This window comes from Elephas maximus, chromosome X, assembly GCF_024166365.1.
Source record: "Elephas maximus indicus isolate mEleMax1 chromosome X, mEleMax1 primary haplotype, whole genome shotgun sequence".
Classification (NCBI taxonomy): Eukaryota; Metazoa; Chordata; class Mammalia; order Proboscidea; family Elephantidae; genus Elephas; species Elephas maximus.
In genome coordinates, this window is record NC_064846.1 from 126,604,257 (window position 1) to 126,624,340 (window position 20,084).

Genomic DNA, 20,084 nt, shown 5'->3' on the forward strand with positions numbered 1-20,084 from the left:
TATCCATGTAGTTTGTATGTGTGTGCACATGTGTATAACTAATTCATATTTCTGGTAAACTTTGTTACTGAAGAAGTTTAAGACCCCACCCTAATTGCTGTGACTTTTCATCCGGGTTCATGTTAATCTATCACTCATTTATAAATTAGTCAACATACAGGAGAACCTTTATGTAAAGGGTCATATCCATTATTTTGCTTTCCACTTAATAATTTCCAGATAAAAATATATTGATAAAACACACCAGTCCACCAATATTCCTTTGATTTTAAATAGCTCTGACAGTGACAGCTAAGTTCTTATCTAAAGATTCTAAAACATCCCTATAAGATCTGAGTAAATATTAACCATTTATTTGCATCTATTTTCAGGAGAGAAAAATATGTATGTGCCAAATAATTTGTTTAGCTCTGCATGCAGGGGATTATGTCTTTAGTTCCAGCAACACCGTAATAGTGAATAAACTTAAGAACCAGCTTATTCTGTTATAGCTTTCACTAGTCTACCTGGATGAGGATAAAGAGACATGTGTTACTCGTAGGAATTGACAGATCTGGGATAGATTCAGCATAAATAGCACTTTAAAGACATTTGGAACTATGATATTCAGCTAAATGTTCCCATAGTTTAAGCTATATTCATTCCTGAATGTTGCCAAGGATCCTAGTGCTGTGAGCTGCTTGCAACAGAAATTTGTGTGGTTGCTATGTGCTAAGAACCCTAGAATAAGCAAGTGGGAAATAATATCCAGATAGGAAAATATTGCTATAGTAACAAATTATTTTTTCTGAGAGAAATTCGGAAAATAATGCAAGAATCACTGGAACTTTGCCAGAAATATATTTTGCACAAAATGGAGAATATAGAAAAACAAAAGTCAGGCTTCTAATACTGCTTTTTATTACGAATACTTTTCTTTAGGATATAGAATAATTTAAAATGTCATATTTTAAGTGACTTTCTAATGCATTATTTATTTAGTTGGATCAGGGCTTGGACTGGTTCTTCCTGGTTCAGTCATGGCCGAGGAAGTGAAACCAGAACAGACCTGAATTTTTTAAAATTTGAGTGAACCAGAACAGTAACCAAAATGGGAAAAATTAGATTGAAGCCTTGCTGGAAAGCTAATCTCCCTCTTAGAAAACAAGGGCAGTGTAAGCGTTGCATAGCCACCAGATCTCTTGCTGGTCGGATTTTGAGCAGATCCAGAAACAGAGGTGCCCCACTCAAAGCTGGCGGCTGACTGCGCCACTTTGAATTGTGTCACACTCCACAGTCCTGCTGATAACCCAATATCATGCTTCAGGCTCCTGAAAGGGCTCACTACACCTCATCCGAGTCTCCCATTTCAGGGCTTCGACCCATAATTTTTCCAATTCCAGTTACCGGGCTGGATCACTCAAATTGTAAAAATTTGAGTCTGTTTGGTTTTGCTTAGTCCGCCATGACTGAACTGATTTGAACCGCTTTGAAGCCCTGGTTTGGATAAAGTCACAGGAAAAGGTGCAAAGACCCAAGAAAAAGTAATGTTATTTCATTTTTTTCTTAGCATGCAATACCAGAATATACTCTTCACGTGAAATAGTGCTCTAGAGGTTAATTGTATGTCTTGTTTAATTCCATTATAACAGATAACTTTCTTGATTATGAAGGTCTTTATATACAGCCTCAATCTCTTCAGTTGCTCTTCACCGCCTTCTGTTTCTCTTCTTAGTTCAGAAAAAACAAAGGCCACGTAATTATTAAATCCGTCATTTGATTATAAAACATTGGCAGTGATTTATTTATTTATTTATTTATTTATTAATTACCATCTTCTAATGTGTTGGTCTCAACCTTAGCTGCACATCAGAATCACTGCAGTTTTTCCAGAATATAAATGCCTGTGCAGATGATGATAGGCAGGCACCCTGCCTCATCCCGTTTATAAAGGAATACTTTTGATGTTTCACCGTTAAATATGGTACTTACTATAGGTTTTTGGTATGTTTCTTTTTTCAGAGTAGCAAGTTCCTTTCTGTTGCTTAAGTTTTTGCTTTTTTAATCATAAATAGATGTCACTTTTTCTACATCTATGGAAATGAGAGTATGATTTTTCTCCTTTAATCTGTTAATGTGGTAAATTACTTTGACTTTTTTTTTTTTAAATGGTAAACTAAGCTTGGATTCCGGATTTAAATCCAGCATGATCAGGATGTATTAAAAAAAAAAAAGAGCCTTTTTTAATAATATTTTCTTTAGGATTTTTGCATCTATGATCATGAATGAGATTGGCCTCTTGTTTTCAGTTCTTGTACAGTTCGAGTTGAGCTTTTGGATTAGGTTTATGCTAGCCTTCAAGTTGAGGAGGTTGCCCTTTGCTCTCGTTCTCTGGAAGGGTTTGTATAATTTATCCTGATGTCTTTGTGTTAAGTGTGAATGCTTCTTTAAAGTTTTAGTTGAACTTGCTGCTGAAGCCATTTGAGCATTCAATTAATTTTTTTCCTGTGGAAAGGCTTTTAAATTACTGATTGAGTTTCTTAAAGGATTATTCAGGTTTTTCGTTTCTTGTTAGTTTTGATAATTTTTTCTTAAGAATTTTTCCAATTCACCAAAACTTTTTTGGCATAGAGTTGTTTGTAATATACTCTTTAGTTATCTTTAATATCTACAATTTTCTCTTAGTTGTATTCATCAGTCTTCATTAAACATTTATCATTTCATTGATCTCAAATGACCACCTTTTGTCTTTGATGACCATCTCTATTTATTTCATGCTTGTTTTCTCTTTCATTTATTTCTGCTCTTATTAATACCTGCTTCCTTGTACTTTCTTTGGGTTTATTTTGCCCTTATTGTCTTAAGATAAATACTTAGCATTTTAATTTTTAGTTTTTCTTACTTGCCAATGTATATATTTCTTCTAAGTAGCTTTGATCCCACAAGTTTATTTATATATAGTAATTTTGTTACCTAGTTTAAAATGTTTTCTAATTTATATTTATTTCTTCACTGACCCATGGGTTACTTTGTTCTTATTAGTTGGTGTCCAGTTGATTTCGACTCAGAGCACCCCCATGTGACAGAATAGAACTGCCCCCATAGAGTTTTCTTGGTTGTAATCTTTACAGGAGCAGATTACCAGGTTTTTCTCTTGTGGAGCCACTGGGTGGGTTCCAACTGCCAACCTTTTGGTTAGCAGCTGAGTACTTAATTGTTGTGCCACCAGGGCTTCTCTAGGTTAAGTATATTATTTAATTTTCAAACATGCTGGGGCTTATTTAGTTCTGCTTAAAGAACATCATTTAGTATTTATTTTGTAGATTTGTGGTGTTAATTTTTTTTTCAGTTTTTGTTAGCCCAAATGTCTTTTTCACCTTCATTCTTGTTGGATATGTTCACTAGGTATAGAATTCTGTTATCAGATGTTTTCTTTTAGCACTTCGAAGATTTTATCCCATTACTTTCTGATTTCAGTGATTTGGGGAAGTCAGCTTTCAGTATAATTGTTGCTGCTTTGAGTGTAATCTGTCTTTTTTCTCTGGCTACTTTAAAAATTTTTATTTGCACCCTTAATTTTCTGCATTTTTACTATGATGTATTCAACTATGGATTTCTTTTCATTTATCCTTTTATTTGGGGACTATTAGTCTTTTGAATCTGAGATGATATCTTTAATCAGTTTTGGAAAATTCTCAGTTATCATCTTAAAATACTGTTTCTAGACCATTTTCTCATTCCTGTATCTCTCTCTGAGACACCAGTTAAATATAGGTCAAACATTCTTAGTGTATCCTCTGTCTCCTCCTGTTTTAGTTATCTATTATTGCATATAAACCACTCAGAAAATTAGTGACTTAAAACACCAACAATTTCATTATTTCTAGTGATTCAGTGGGTAGACTAGGGCTCAGTTGGATGGTTGTTCTGCTGGTCTTGCTTGGGGTTTGTCATGCAGCTGCAGTCAGAAGACATCTGGGACTTCTTTGAAGATGCCTTCTCACATGCTGCTGTCCTTGGTGGGGACAACTGGAAGCCTGGGCTCAACTAGGGTGCCCCAGGAGGACATCTTAGTCTCAGGGCCTCTGTTTTTCAAATGACCTTTTATCATGGCCTGTCTATACGGTCTCTCCAGCAAGGCAGCTTGGCTTCAGATGGTGACTCAGGGCTCCCAGAGCACAAAAGTGGAAGCCGCCAGGCTTTCTTAAGACATAGCTCTAGAACTAGCACAGTGTTACTTCTTCATTCCTTTAGGTAACTTGAATCAAGGAGCTAACCCAGATTTAATGCGGGAGAGGACTGCACGAGGACATGGACGCTGGGAAGCATGGTTTGTTGTGTCCTGTCTTTGGAGACTACCTACTCTACCTCTTCTTGCTCTTTTCATCCTTATTCCTCTGTAATTCATTATGAATTCTTTTTTATCTGACTTATCTTTCTGTTTACTAATTCTTTATTCATCCATTGAATTTCTAATTTTTTAAAATTATGTCTTCAGGTTTAGAATTTATATTCTTTTTCAAATCTATTATCATTTTTTAAAATTAGTTTCCAGTTCCCCATTGAAATTTTCAGGTTTGGCTTTTAGCTCCTTGTACATATTAAGCATAGTTATTTTACATTTCAGTTCTGGCAGTTCTAATATTTACAGTCCTTCTGTTTTTTTCGTCTTGTCTCTCATTTCTGTTCTTTCTTGCACATGGTTTCTTCATGCATAAATGTTTATCTTTGACTGTGTCAGAATATTGTGTTTGAAAAACTTTTAGAAGTAATTTGAGACCCAGGATGATGTCATATGACTTTAGAGAGTGATTTTGTTTTCTTCTGTCAGGTGCCTGCAGGTATGAGGTTTTTGGAACCATAGTAATCCAACTCTATGAGCCACCCAGATAATTTAAAGCCCAGCTGTAAGTTCATATGAGAGCTGGTTACTTTCTGTTCACTTTTATTTTTTTATTCAAAAGCGAGGTGACTTAACCGTGGTGGTCCCCAGTGTCTGTTTTTTTTTCCCTGCTAGAGGCCATCAGACATGACCTTCATCCTCTCAGCTTCCAATAGTATCAGCAAACACCGCACCCCCCCCCCCCCGCCGCCCTGCAAAAACAGCCCCAAGTATCCTACCCATCCACTTTCAGACTCAGTACTCAGGTAGTTGCTCACCATCTTCAGTGCTCTTTGATGACTTTAAGATGCTTTCTTTTACTTTGCTCAGGTTCTTCAGCTACTTTCAGTGGGAGTGTTGGCCCCAAGTACCTGGTCCATTATTCCTAAAAGTAAATTGTTGCCGTAATTTTTAGCACCGATTTGCCTTTCAGTCTTTATATTTATTCCTTATATCTTATATGTATTCTTTTTCTCTAAATATAGTACATACTTATGCTGATCATATTTATGCTGACCTTGGAGTACCAACAACTTATTATACCCATAATTTAATATCTGTTCTGGTCACAGTTAGCTTGTATTTTACAATCATAGACTATTAGAACATCCTAGGGATTATCTAAACCAGGGCTTTTCAACATGTGGCTCATGCTCCTCCTGTAAGAATTATCTGAGAGAAATTAATAAAAATGATCTGGTTCAATTCCCACATTTTTCATATAAGGAAGCAAAGGGAGAAAGTGATTATGTTGAATTTACAGTTATATGATAATTTGTTGAGATATAGTTACAGTTGGCATGATTAAATATATAAATGTCTTTTATACATCTGTCTATGCTATAGTATTGTAACTTGTTTGTAAGTGGTGGATCACACCTTTAAAAAAACATAGTTTGAGTTACCTGTAATGGCACTCTAAGTGACCGTTGCTTAGGCGTATTAACTGAGCTATTTTTTTTCTCCACCAGGTTTCCATTTCTGAATAAGGAGAAGATGAGTTTCTCTCCCTATGAAACTTTCCCTTGACATGTTGCTGGGAAATCAAAAAGATAAAACAAACATGAAAACACACTTCTCAGTAGTGAGGTAATCATTTTGCATCCCTACTTGTGAAGAACCACCACCCTTGTGAATGCTGCATCGATTTCAAGCCGTTCTTACCAATTCATCAGCTCCAGAGACCCAAACTACCTACTCTGTCAGCATCCCTTTCTCGTATTGAGGCTGTAGATGAAGTGTCTTGAGAATGAAGTTGACTCCATGCTAGAACGAACTGAAAACTCCACAAATGAGTAAGTAAAGTTGTCATCTACTATTAGTTTATTAGGGTTTTGTGGATTGCTTCTTAGTTATCCCAGTTGTTTGCCATTTTAACTTTCACATACTAAAGTTTATGTAATAATGGCATGGGGGCATTGTTTGGCCTCCTGTAAATTCACAAAGGGGAGGTAGAATCAAGATTAACAGCCCGAGACTGGTTCCTATGAGGCAGAAGTCAGACATGCCCTCCTCATCACCATTACCAATTCTGACACCAACTATTCCTTTCATGGCACTCTACTTCTCTGCTGGGTTTGATAATTCATTGTAATGGCCACACAGAACTCACAGACAATACTCACAATTATGGGGTTTATTAGGGAAGTAACAGGTTACAGTTCAAGTTCAGGAATGCTCAGGATACACTTCTTCCATCAGGATAGCCTCTTCCCAGCTGTATTCACAGGCACACCTCTCTGACCCCTCAGAATCTGCCCTGCTTGGGCAAGTGTTACAAAGCTCTTTTAGCGCTGTGAATAAGTGCCTCAAGGCACCCCACTCTGCCAGTAAGCCTCGGCCCCCAAGGTGCTCAGCTCTAGTGCTGTGGGTTGGTAAACTAGCTCTACTAAGTGCCTGGAGGCATCCTACTCCACCAGCAAGCCTCCTGCCCGAAGGTACTCAGCTTTCTTGCTCTGTAGACTGGAAAGCCTACCATGCTGTCTCCTTCCGATCTCTCCAGCTGCCGTTTCTCTGCCACCACTTCTCACCGTCGTCAGTGTTATAGCTTTCTCTCTCTCTCAATCTCTTGGCTCTAGGAGCATCTCAGCACAGGGATCCCGGATCCAAATGTCGCACTCCGCTCCTGGGTCTTTTTCCTTAGTGGCAGTGAGATTCTCCTCCTGCTCTGCAATTGGCTGTGTTTTAAGCCTAGCACTATGGCAAAATTGACCAGTCTCCTTGGTGGGCCACAATTACCTTATTTGCGCAGTCCTACCCAATCACCTGGGAGGGAGTTGTATGACTATGGCTAGAAGGGCCACACAAAAGCAATCCATTGCGCCACAGATTTTGTTTTAATTTACTGTTTGTTATACTTTCCTTGCCTTTATTTTCACTTTTAAAATGCCTTGTAGTATTATGCTTTTAACAGAGGTGTAGAGGTGGCTGGGAAGAACATTAGATGATCAGAATTCTTTCCTCTTTCTAACCTTTAGAAAATTAGTTTATTTCTGGGAGCCTTTGGTTCTTCACTTCTAAAATGAGGGATTGGATTAAATGATTTTTAAAGCTGAGCCATCGATTCCTTAAAAAAGGCCTAGTATCTATTAGACATATAGGGTTGCTATGAGTTGGAATCGACTTGATGGCAGTGGGTTTATTAGACATCCAAGTGGAGATATTGCATACTTAGTTGGGTAGTTGAGTATTTCTGAGAGTAACAGTTCAGATGGAAGATAGACATTTGGGGAATCATCACTGCATTGATAGCATTCAAAATCACGAGGTCAAAAGAGGTCACCAAGGGAATGAGTGTAGGTAGAAAAAGGGGTGGCTTGAGGACCGCCCAGGACTGAACCTTCAGACACCCTCCTGTTCACAGTAAGGGAGCATAGAAGGAACCAGTGAAAGAGAACCAAGAATCTGTGATAAAAGAGAAAGTAACGTCTTGGGAGTCAAGTATCACAAGTGTTTTAAGAGGAAAGAGTGTTTAGTTGTTTGAAATGCTGCCGATAGTTCTGGTAAGATAAGACCTGAAAATTTGTCAATGGATGTGTCAATGTGAAGGTCATAGGAGACCTTGATAAGTACTGTTTGGGGTGAAGTGATGGAGAGGGGCACAAGCTTTACTGAGGTGAGTTCAAGAGAGTGTGGCAGGAGGGGAATTAAAGCGAGTATTAAGAAAACAAATCCGCTGCCGTCGAGTCTGTTCCAACTCATAGCAGCTCTGTAGGAAAGAGAACTGCCCCATAGGGTTTCCAAGGATGTAAATCTTTATGGAAGCAAACTGCCACATAATTCTCCCACGGAGTGGCTGATGGGTTTGAACCGCCGACCTTTTGGTTAGCAGCCGAGCACTTTAACTACTGTGCTACCACTCTCTGAAGGAGCTTTTTTGTCAATAGGAACAGAGAAATGGGACCATAGATTGAAGGGGAGGTGAGGTCAAGGGTTTTGTTTTTGTTTCTAAGGTGGGAGAAGTGAAGTGATTGTAGGGATGTTTGTATGCTAAGAATGATCCAATGGAAAGAGAAACATTTATGGTAGAGAAGACAGAGCGGAGGCAAGAAAGATTTCATACATGAGTGGGTTGGCCTGAGCTAGAAGTACAGTATAATCATAGGAGAGAAGGTGGAGGATGTGAGTACTTTGGAAAGCACTCTGCTTTCTGGGAATAAGGTAGGATTGCACTTCCTGGTCCTTTATGGTGTGGTGGGGTCATGTAACTGGTTGTGGCCAGTGAGTTTTGAGTGTTAAGTGACATGTGTCATTTCTGTTCTACAGCATTTAATTGTCAGTGTGAAAACCATCAAAAGTTATTTTCCCCTTTGCTACAGTGACTGGCATTATTCTAGAAACTGGCTGCTCATCACCCTGCATTCCTGAATAAGGACAACATGGAGCAGATCCCCCAGCTGACCGTGACATTGAGGGCTGAGATACATAGTAAAAAGTCAAACTCATGTCATCTAGAGGGTGGTTTAAAGTTTTCAGAGCACTTTTGCACATGGAAGAAAATGAGAAAGGACCAGATGGTACAGTGGGATTGGCTTCACAACAGCCCAGACCTTCTTCCATTAGGATAAGGAGAAGGCCTCTTGCCTGCCCATGCTTATCCCCTGTGCTTCATGAAGCCCCTGTCTTGGTGGCCTCTTCCTTTTGTGTTTTTTTCCCCCTTTTTTCATATACCCTTCTCTAAAAAAATCTGTACTCTTCATTTGTGGTTTAAGCTTGACCATAATAACTTCTTTTGTCATTGCTTCTTTTCCCTTTGTGTCATTATGAGATTTGGCTCTCCCTTGGGCAGTTGGTGGAGCCCTGGTGGCGCAGTGGTTAAGAGCTTGTCTGCTAACCAAAAAGTTGGCAGTTCGAATCCATCATCTGCTCCTTGGAAACCGTATGGGGCAGTTCTACTCTGTCCTCTGGGGTCACTATGAGTCGACTCGATGGCAAAGGGTTTACAGGCAGGTGGTGAAGGAAGAGAAAATGAGTGGGGTGAGTTACCATGATTCAGATTTAGCCCGGGAGGTGAGATTTGTAAGCACAAAATTACAACCCTTAGAATAAGCCATTCATGAGATAATGTGCAGAATCCTCCAACTTAAAAGTAAGGAAGCTGAAGCTTGAGGTTACTTGTGTTATTTACAGACTAATGGGGTAATGGGAAAGTATTATTACCTTCACATATACCCCTTTTTTGGATTCAGACTCTCCCCCCGCCCCCCAGTCTAGGGAGTGTTTGCTATTAATAGTAGGAATTGTCCATATCCAGTCTATTGTATGTATACAGTGTGCCTCTTCCCAACCACTTCGATCTAAATAATGCTCCAAAGGACACTCTGTCAAAGCTTCCTTCATCTCTTTGCAACTTATAGGGACAGATACTGATTCTAATTCAGGAATTGTTTATAGAGATGTCCTGTGTTGTTATCCAGACATTAAAAAGCCAGAGAGGCTAGATAATTCTAAGAGTTGTTAAGTGTGTTTACTGTGTTTCTTTTTTTAGACAAGGACAGGAGAAGGCTTGTTTGAGGAGGCCCTGCTGTCTCCCTTGGTGCTGGGTTTGAGCTCCTGGGCTGAGGGGAGAAGCAGTAAACCTGGGGAGCCTCTGCACAACACCAGAGAGAAGTAATAAGGCAGTGTTGTTTCCACTGCGGATGCATCAAGATGGTGGTGCTGCTCCTGAAGTGGGAAGGGGGGGAGCATTTGGCTGTTGGGAAAAGTCATCTCTGGCCTCCAGGAGTCCACAGTGGTTCTGTTGGCACTTTTTTTCTTGTAGTCTTAAAGCATTTCTGATGCTTCCTCTTAAAACACGAATATCCCTGAGAGGGAGAGAACTTCACACTCCTCAGAGCAAGTACCATGTAAACGGTTATTTCTCAGCAGATCCTACAGCTAGATTTGGGGATGAAGCATGAGCCAGAAGAGGCCCTTTGGGCGAGGAGGAATGAGAAGGGCAGGGCTAGCTTGGGTAGTATTTCATAGTTTGAATTCCTGCTACGCTCACGAGCGTGTGATTTTGGGGACTTCGAAGAGTTATTTGACTTCAGCCTGGGGCCACAGGTTATTTCTTGAACCATGACCTTTTTCAATGTTTGGTCTCTTCTTTCTCATTTATTTGCTAGGCTCCTGTAAGATTGTACCTGGGTGTACCAACTTCAGCCTTTCCTAGGCCAGTATCCTCTGTGAGGGCATGCCCAAGATAAAACCTCAAATATTTGCTTTCCTCCGGTTTTTGATCTCCCGTACCTCTGGAACAGTTCTCCATGTAGGTGATAGCGGCACTAGGTATGAATTAATTGAGATGGGGCAGAAGTAAGAAAAATCATGACATGCCACCCTTACCAGTTTTAGGAACTAAGTTTTTACTCCCCTCCCCCCAGTAGACTGCAGTTTGGAAGAGTATGCAAATAACATAGGGCTGTATGCAAATATACTTCCCATCTTGTTTGTGATTTCATATACTTGAGTAATGCCTCCAGTGAAATGCAAATAGAGACTTTTCTTCTGAATCATATAGATTCCAAAAGCCAAGAAGTCCTGAGCTATTGGGAAATCCAGTTACCAAGTCCATGTTTTTTATTCTCTAAGGCCAAGACAGAGAAATGTTCATTACATTTCAATTACAGAGGAAAGAGTCTTGGACATTCCAGTCCATTCCCTTATGTAATAATTCTTACAATGGAAAGTTGAAATCATAAGCTTTAGAAAATATGCAGTTTCCTTTGAGTTTAGCCTTTTCTGAAAGGAAGGCTGGGTGAATAAAAGTTTGCTCTGCCTTTTTTTTCACTGTTAACTTAGGAGTTACTGTTCTTCTTACAAGTGTAGTCTCTTTAGAGTAAGTAACTTCTGCATTTCAGAAAAATGGAGAGGTTTGGAGAGGAGGAACCCGTGAGGAACCATTCATGAAGTCGAAGTTGCTTGTAATGCCTGTGTACTCCCTCTATTCATGAATTATTCCTTTTTCTGCCTTTGTTATAATAGCCATAGTGTTCAGTCTCCTAGACTGTCTTGTGTTATATCCTTCTTTTGCTAAAAGACTAGATATCAGCAGCCTACTTTGAATTAGAAGCCAATTCAGCATACCATTTGAAAAGAATATTGGAATCCTTCCTGCTATGAAAATGTCATGTGTGCTTAAAATGACAAAGTTTGTCCCAAGCAGTGGTTTCAAGTGCCTTTTAAATGTTGTTCTTGAATCTTCAAAGCAATTTAATTTTAGGGTGTTCGTTTTCAAGAAGGAAAATTACCCAGCTATGTGTTTGGTTGTGCTTTTTAATATCAAAATGTTGATCTGGAGATGTAGAGTATCCAAAATGTAGAATGAAGGTAGTGTGCCCGTTGGTAAAGTTTTCTTATAAAAAAGCGTTTCTTGGGAGGTAAAACAACCAAACCATAGAGAACTCAGAAAAATAAAATCTGAGTCATGTATGCTAGCAAATACTTTTTGTTTGTGCTACTTAATATCAGTCTTTCATACTCTCAAATCATGGAATTTCCTCAACTGAAATTCCAGGACAAGTGGTTTAGGTTCAAACTCCCCTGACATCCCTCTCTCCACAAATATCATGTCCAGCTCTCTCTTAGAGTTATAGTTCCCCAGACTGCCCCTTAGGGACAGTGTGCCTGCTGAAGCTGGGTGCCCTGCAGTCCTGCTTGCATGGAGGGAGACATGTGGTCAGGTGCTCACTGAAAAAAAAAATGATGACTTTTTCTCCTAAACTTTTCTAGAATGCCCAGAGGGAAGAGAAGGGGAAAGGGAGCAGGATGGGAAGGGAGCTGCTGTAACAGTGAAAGGATGAATGACCTATTAGATCATTAGGGTTAGTAATATGTTTTCTCATTGGAATCTGTGGGCTTTTCCCATAGATCAGCTTCTATATGGATTCCAGGCCCAATTCAGAGTTCAAGCAGCTTTGGCCAAAGAACAGCCACAGCAGCAGCATGCTCTGTGGTCTGGGTTTAGTCCAAAGAGGGTTGCCAGAGAACCGGAAGACAAAGGTTTGACTTGAAAGAACACGTGGTTTGGGAGAATCTGAATCATATAGTGTTACTTTCACTTTTTCTTGACTTTTTTTTTTCCCTATGAACAAAACAATGAGGCAAATGGAGAGGCCTGATTTGGATAGTGGCTGGGATTACTGTCCTGACAGATGCTTCAAGATTAGCAGTTTGCTGTCTTCAGTAGGTATGAGCTGTGAGAATGAGCTTCTTTCCCTCCCACCCGTTTTATTATTGGATAAGGGTGAGGAGCAAAAGAGGCTGGGAGCCTCTCTTTTCCTTATCCCTGCAGGTTCCTGGAGCCACTCAGTGAGCCAGGAATGTGGGTACATAGTGTGTGGTCTCCAGTCTGACCAAAGAGGCATTTCCATTTCGGGCTCTACCACTAAAAATGTCTTTATCCTGCCTGGGCTCAGAGGAGTGTGGGGAGGTTTGCCTTTCTCTGCTGCTTTTTTGCTTTCCACTAAGGAAAGCTGCGTAGGTGCTGCTGGGTGGGTGAGGGGAGGAGGAAAGCTTAGGAAAATGCCCAGAAGCTTCTAGAAAAACCTGGTGTCTGGGGAAATGCTTGTGTGCTGTGAAGTGTGGTTCCCTGGAGAACCCTAGACCCTCCGGTGCTTCAATAATGGAGTCAGAGAATGGAAAGAAGGGAGGGCAGGTGGGGACTGAGGGCCAAGTTTCCAGTCTGCTGCAGTGGCAGCTGGTTCTGTCCTGCTTCTTGCAACAGAAGACTAGGGAGGAGGCACACACTTAAGCTCAGCCAAATGGCTGGTCAGCTGATTCTCAGAAGTCAGTCAGGTGAATGGGCCTTGACAGACCTTCCCCCCAGAGTGAGGGATCACTTTAGAAGGCAGGTGCAAGCCAAGGACTCTGCTTTGTTGATACTGATATGGAGGCAAGAGGAAATGCTTTTAGAAATTTTTAACTAGTGCTTTTGTGTGTGTGTATGTCTTTAAAAAATAAATTTACCCCGTTTTTTCTCCTAACATTTTTTTCTGAAAATTTTCAAATCTCTGGCAAAGTGGAAAAAATTTTACAGTGAAAACACATATACCTACCACCTAGTTTACTAGCATTTTAATGTACATGCTTTATCAAATATCTGGCTATCCATCTAGCCATATGTTAATTCATCTTATTTTTGATGCATTTCAAAAAATGTTGTTAGGTGTCTTTGAGTTGGTTTTGAATCATAGCAACCCTGTGTACAACAGACCGAAATGCTGCTTGATGCTGCACCATCCTCACAACTGTTGCTATGTTTGAGCCCATTGTTGCAGCCACTGTGTCAGTCCATCTTGATGAGGGTCTTCCTTTTTTTTGCTGACCCTCTGCTTTACCAAGCATGATGTCTGTCTCTAGGGACTGGTCCCCCATAATACCATGTCCAAAATAAGTGAGAGTCTCACCATCCTCATTGCTAAGGAGCATTCTGGCTATACTTCTTCTAAGACAGATTTGCTTGTTTTTCTGGCAGTCCATGGTATATTCCTTGGTCTATTCATATAGTCCACATTCAATATACTTGGCCTAGTGGTTAAGCACTCAGCTGCTAACCAAAAGGTCAGCAGTTTGAACCCACCAGCCACTCCACGGGAGTAAAATATGGCAGTCTGCTTCTATAAAGATTACAGCCTAGGAAACCTGATGGGGCAGTTCTGTTCTGTTCTGTTCTACAGGGTTGCTATGAGTCCGAATTGACTCGATGGGAATGTAATTTCAAAAAATACTTTCCCCTAAATTCTTCGGCATTGTAAGTTCAGTGTTTATTTACACGTTTTTTTTTCCTTTTGAGGTACAATGGAATGCCCAAATCTTAAGTGTTCTACACTGTCTTCTGAATGATGTCTTTTCTATCATTTTGTCAGATTTTACAAAACTAAACAAAGCTTCTGGTTAGTCACATAATTGCTATAAATTATTTAAGAAGTGCACATTATTAAATTGAGAATGAGCACGTTATAAGCATATTGGAAAGATTGTTTGGAGAGGATGTTCACTGCAACACAAAGTTCATGCCCTGCCCTCTTGCCCCTGCCCTCCCCTCTTACACACACATGAGAGAGAAGAAAGTAGAAATTAATGGTGAAGACTTTTTTCAAGATCCAAGTGTGAAAGCCAAGCTAAAAGGTGACCTCTAGTTTTTGCCATTTGCAACCACATTCTTCCACCTTTCCATTTCTTAAATTCAAGGATGTGGTAAAACCCATGTGAAATTGTACACTACAGATTACTATTAGTAAAAACAAGCCCATGTGTACCTGGCTTATTGGATAATCCACCCCTGCCCCACCTGCGACTGACAGAAATGTATATACTAGACTAGGGCCATTTTGTCAAAACGGTACCTATTTGGTACCCATTGACCCATTTCTTGTTTGGATAAAGAAATGAAGAAACAATTGGATCGTGTGAACTATTTCTAAATTAGTTTAAGAGAACTGGTGATCAAACAAAATATGTAGAATAAACTTTTAATCCAAAGGTAGTGACCTGAAATGGAAGTATCACCTTTTCATGAGAGGAAATGTGCCCATGAAGAGTTACACTCCTTTTATTAATGGGGATATGGTCACTGTTTAAACCACAAACAAACAAAAAAAGCCCAGCAGCATTTCTTGGGTATAGTTACTCATCTTAAATGTTGCAAAATACCCAAGGAAGGAAAAACCAGAAAAAGAAAGGGGGGATATTGGTGGTTTAAAAAATACAGTGACTAACTGACTTGCGCTGACTAATATCAGTGAACTCATAATGAGTAACAATAGTGAATTTAGAAGGGATATAAGTAGAAGGAGAACTATTTAAAGGTTACTTTAGTATAAAGGGCAGCTGAATTGGTAATAACTAAGGGTTCCCTCTGGGAGATTTGGAAGTAATTCTTTTTACCCCTAAAAAGTTCTGTCTCTTACCTAAAGGAGTCATCTTGGAGAAGTTATATAGAGCTCTTTCAAGTATGGCTCCTTTTCTACTTCATCCTGGCTGGGTGGGGGGATTCTTGGCAGATGAGCTTGCTTGTGGTTTTGCGTTGAAGAAATACCATTGCTGTGCAGTGGTAAGCATGAACAAACAGTTGATTAAAATAATAATAATAAGGTTGGTGGTGATTTCTGTGAGCTGGAGATACAAAAGTTTTGTTTGAATTTATTTTTTAGGTTTTGTTTCCTTATCATGGTATAAAATTATAAGAACTGACCAACCATCCTTTTTATAAACAAAGAGACTTTTTTTTTTTAATGAAAGAGCATAGTATATAAACAGCAAAATGCAACTGACCAAAATGTATAAAGACAGGATACTCCATTCTAGAATTTTTAATTATCTGAGTGTTTATCAGAAAATGTTTTTTTTTTTGTTCTTGTTGAAAATATTTTAAAATGTTAATGTATTTTTCTTGAAACACCTTTTTCCTAACCCCACTTGACCCCAGACTAAGGACTTGACTGTCTTTTTCTATCATAGCATCTGTCTTGCTTTTATTGACACAGGATATTCACTTGTGTCTTGTCCCTTTTAGACTTAAACTTTTGACACTGTGTGGGTCATTATTTTAATACCAGAGCCTATAATTCAGTGTGTGTAATGTAGTAGGTATGTATTTGTTCAAAGAAATATTCAGGTCATAAATTAAAGATGGGTTTATCTAGCTGTGTCTTGGGGATTATGATGTCATTTATTGTTTTATCTTGAAAAAGATATCAAACTATGCTAAACCTAGGATATGCCTGCATATTTAATTTTTATCTAAAATATTTAAATAAGCTTATTTTCCTGTTCTGTTTTCTTTATCCCTCATTATTTAGAATTTCTAGTGACTTAGGTCACTGTTAAATGTTTATATATATTTGGAAGATAATCTGAGTTATTAATTTGGATAAAGCTTTGGATAAGTAATTTTCCTCTTTTAGTATTTATGTAATGTGTGGTAAATAAATATGAAAATATCTTGAAGTGTGTGAGTTTGAATAGCATGAATAGGGAAAACAAAGCCTCAGGTTTTCTTGATATCTGAAGGTCTTTGAGCAATTAATCGAATGGGATATTTATTTAAATAAGTTTAAATCCATAGGCAAGTTGATGAACAGTTTAGTTTGTTTGGTAAGAAATTTAATGGTTTAGAAATAATAAATTTGAATTCTTCCTAAAGCATGTATTATGAAATTTTCCTCGGTTTAATTTCAGTTCAGCACGAAAAAGTGTATCTTTGCTTTTAAAGTTGCAGTTAACTTTGTCTTAAATTTAACAGCCCTATTGTTCAGAGATAGAGGTGCTGAGAACAGATTTACTCAATGCCTTTCCCTTAAAAGGAAATCCTGGTGGAGTAGTGGTTAAGTGCTATGGCAGCTAACCAAAAGGTCGGCAGTTCGAATCCACCAGGCGCTCCTTGGAAACTCTATGGAACAGTTCTATTCTGCCTATAGGTATAGGGTCAGTATGAAAGTTGACTTGACGGCAACGGGTTTGTTTCCCCCCTTCCGCCTTAAAACTGGTGGTAAATTTAGATGAAGTTGCTAGCGCCAGAAAACACCATACTGTAGACCTTTGTGATATATTTAGGAATAATTTCACTTAAGAATTTTGCTTTCACAATTAGAGCAAATTGTTTTTAAAAGGAAATAAGTTTTTAAATCCAATCTGGTTATAGCATTCTACTCATCAGAGGTTTTTTTTTTTTTTTTTAAACGTGAGGGTGAAAAATGAATGTAAAGAGAGGGATTTATATGAACATTTGGCTTGAAAATTGACTAAGACCTTTTTTTGCTTACCACCTTATTCCAAATGGAGGGTGTTTTTATGCCTTCTGGTTTTGGCTAGGGCGAGATATTATAAGTATTGTCCCTCTTATGAAGAATCAGTATTTCCAGTTAATTCCGAAGTACTGTAAGTGCCTATTTGGTAAAATTCAGAGACTGGATGTTTTTCAGTCTAAATGTTGAACTTTAGAAATATGTTAACGGTATGACTCAGTTTTCATTTTGACATGTAAGACCCTGAACGGGTTCAATCCTGATTTTTCTTTTTTAATTCTTATTAGTGATGCTTGGAATGTCTTTCCTAAAATGCAATGTCAGTATTGAAATGGAACCTGATGCCTTGGGTTTAATAGAACTTTTCAACAAAGAGAAATGGCAAGCAGAGGAGTATGGATGATAAGAATATTTTATCAGGGGGCTATCGAATGGACAAGGAAAAATAGCAGATAACTAAAATTCCCCACGACGAGTGAACAATTGCTGTTTGGCCTTAACTTCAGAAAGAACCTAGGTTTTTCGTTTTGACATAAAAACAATCTAGAAGCAATTATTCCGTATCATTTGAGTTACAGAGGTCAGTGGGGTGTTTGTCATCAGAAAGAGTGGAAAGCATTTGTTCACTCCTTATTCAAAGGAGTTCTCTGGATTTCATGTGGTTTTAAAGTTTGCAGAAGGGTGGAAAGTTTTCACGTTGGTCAAGTCTAAAGAAAATGGGTTGCTGCAGACAGTGGAGCTAATAATGGTGGCACAAAGTAAAGGATCAGTAAATATGTCAAATGACTGGATCAATAAACCTTATCTTAAAATTCCGGAATGATAGTTAAGCTTGAATCTTGAGACACTACAAGAAAATAAAGCAAGCATTGTTTTATACAGTGAGGGTCAAATCATAGACTCTTATGCAAAAGGTGTGGTACCCATTGGAACTATAAAGTAGGCTGGGGGAAAAATTGATTCAGGCGAGGGGGATGATCCTAAAACCAAACCTACTGCCATCGTGTCCATTCTAACTCATAGTGACGCTATAGGATAGAATAAAACTGCCCCGTAGGGTTTCCAAGGCTGTAAATCTTTACAGAAGTGGACTGCCACATCTTCCTCCCACGGAGTGACTGGTGGATTTGAGCTGTCAACCTTTTGATTAGCAACTGAGTGCTTAAACCATTGTGCCACCAGGACTCTGAGGAATGATAACCAAACCAAACTCAACCAAACCCACTGCCATTGAGTTGATTCCAACTCAAAATGACTATAGGAAAGAGTAGAACTGTCCCATAGGATTTCCAAGGCTGTAATCTTTACTGAAGCTGACTGCCACATCTTTCTTCTGTGGGGGGACTGGTGGTTTCAAACTCTCACCCTTTGGTTAGCAGCCCAGTGCATTAACCGATGCGCCACCAGGGCTCTCTGAGGGATGATCCAAAAACCAAATGAAACCAGACCCGTTGCTGTTGAGTCAATTCCAACTCATTCCGACTCAGAGACCCCATAGGACAGAGTAGAACTGCCCTATAGGGTTTGTAAGGAGCAGCTGGGGAATTTGAACTGCCAATCTTTTGGTTAGCATAGCAACCATAACTCACCGTAGCTCTTAACCACTGTACCACCAGGGCTCCCTGAGAGATGATCACAAAAACAACCAAACCCATTGCTGTCAAGTCAATTCTGACTCATAGCAACCGTATAGGACAGAGTAGAACTGCCTTATAGGGTTTCCAAGGAGCGCCTGGTGGATTCCAACTGCCGACCTTTTGGTTAACAGCTGTAGCACTTAACCATTCCGCCACCAGGGTTTCCCTGAGGGATGATAGATGTGCGAAAAGAGGTGTCACATCACCTCGCTGGTCACTGAAGAAAATAGGGTGCCATCTAGTGGACTCATTTCACTATCACTGACCAAGTTGAGTATTTCAGTCAACATTATTTTAGAAGATTTAGATTCTTAATAAAATAATGTCACAATTTGTTTTCTTTCTCAGAGAATTTATTGTTTTTTACTTTTTATTTTGAGATAATTTTACATTTATGGAAAATTTACAAAAATAGTACAGAGAGTTCCTATATACCTTTCACGCAGTTTCCTCTGTTAACGTCTTGCGTTATCCATGGAGCACTTATCAAAACCAGGAAATTAACATTGGTACAGAACTACTAAGTAAATTCCAGACTTTGTTTGGATTTCATCAGTTTCCCACTAATGTCCTTATTCTGTTCCAAATCCTGGCCAGGATCCCACCGTGCTTTTAGTCATCATGTCTCCTTAGTCTTCAATCTGAGACAGTTCCTTAGTTCAAAGAGTGTTTATTAAAAACGCTTCTCTAGGGATTGTGGCTGTTGTAAAATACATTTGAAAATACAGGAGACTAAAAAAAAAAAAAAAGAAAGAGTATTTATAAAATAAAAATTTTGATTAGAATTATTTATCCTGCCTGTGCAATTGCCCGACGGTCTTTTTTTTTTTAAAAGTTATTCCTTTATTTCTTAAAAGAGATTAGTTTCAGTGAAGCAGTCATGCATTTCAGGATTACAAAATTAACATTATTAGTTTCTCATTTTGGAATTATGACCTTTAAAATTAAAGATCTTTACCTTTTTGTGATGACTAGAAAGAAGAAAAGAATAAAAACTAAACAGAATTTCGAGTCTTGAGGCTTGTGATTACTTGGATTCCATTATTTGTAATGCTCATTAACACAACATATATGGCTTTATAATTTTTTATTGAATATTAAAGGAGAAACAAAGTAGAAGATTTACAAATGCAAAGAAATTATTGTGACAGAAAATTTGTTATGTCTAGTATCATTTTATAAATAAAAATATTGGTTAAAGAGGATTGTCTGAAGTTAAAAGGTAGGTTAATATGCCTCTTAATAGCAGCATTAAGCATTAAAATACCAATCAAAAAAGTAAAATGTAGGACTGAATCATTGAGCAATCAGAATTATTATAATTTTGGCATAATTTTTGTCATTATTGACCCAAATTAT

At 38.6% G+C, this 20,084-nt stretch overlaps 1 long non-coding RNA gene across 3 annotated transcripts in view; it reads left to right on the forward strand.

Moving 5' to 3' along the window:
* LOC126068609 (uncharacterized) overlaps nt 1–20,084 on the forward strand; it is a 102,579-nt gene that overhangs the window by 22,404 nt on the left and 60,091 nt on the right. For all 3 annotated transcript variants that reach the window (XR_007515742.1, XR_007515741.1, XR_007515743.1), the window contains exon 3: nt 5,833–6,156. This is a non-coding gene — a long non-coding RNA (uncharacterized LOC126068609). The remainder of the gene's footprint in view (nt 1–5,832; nt 6,157–20,084) is intronic.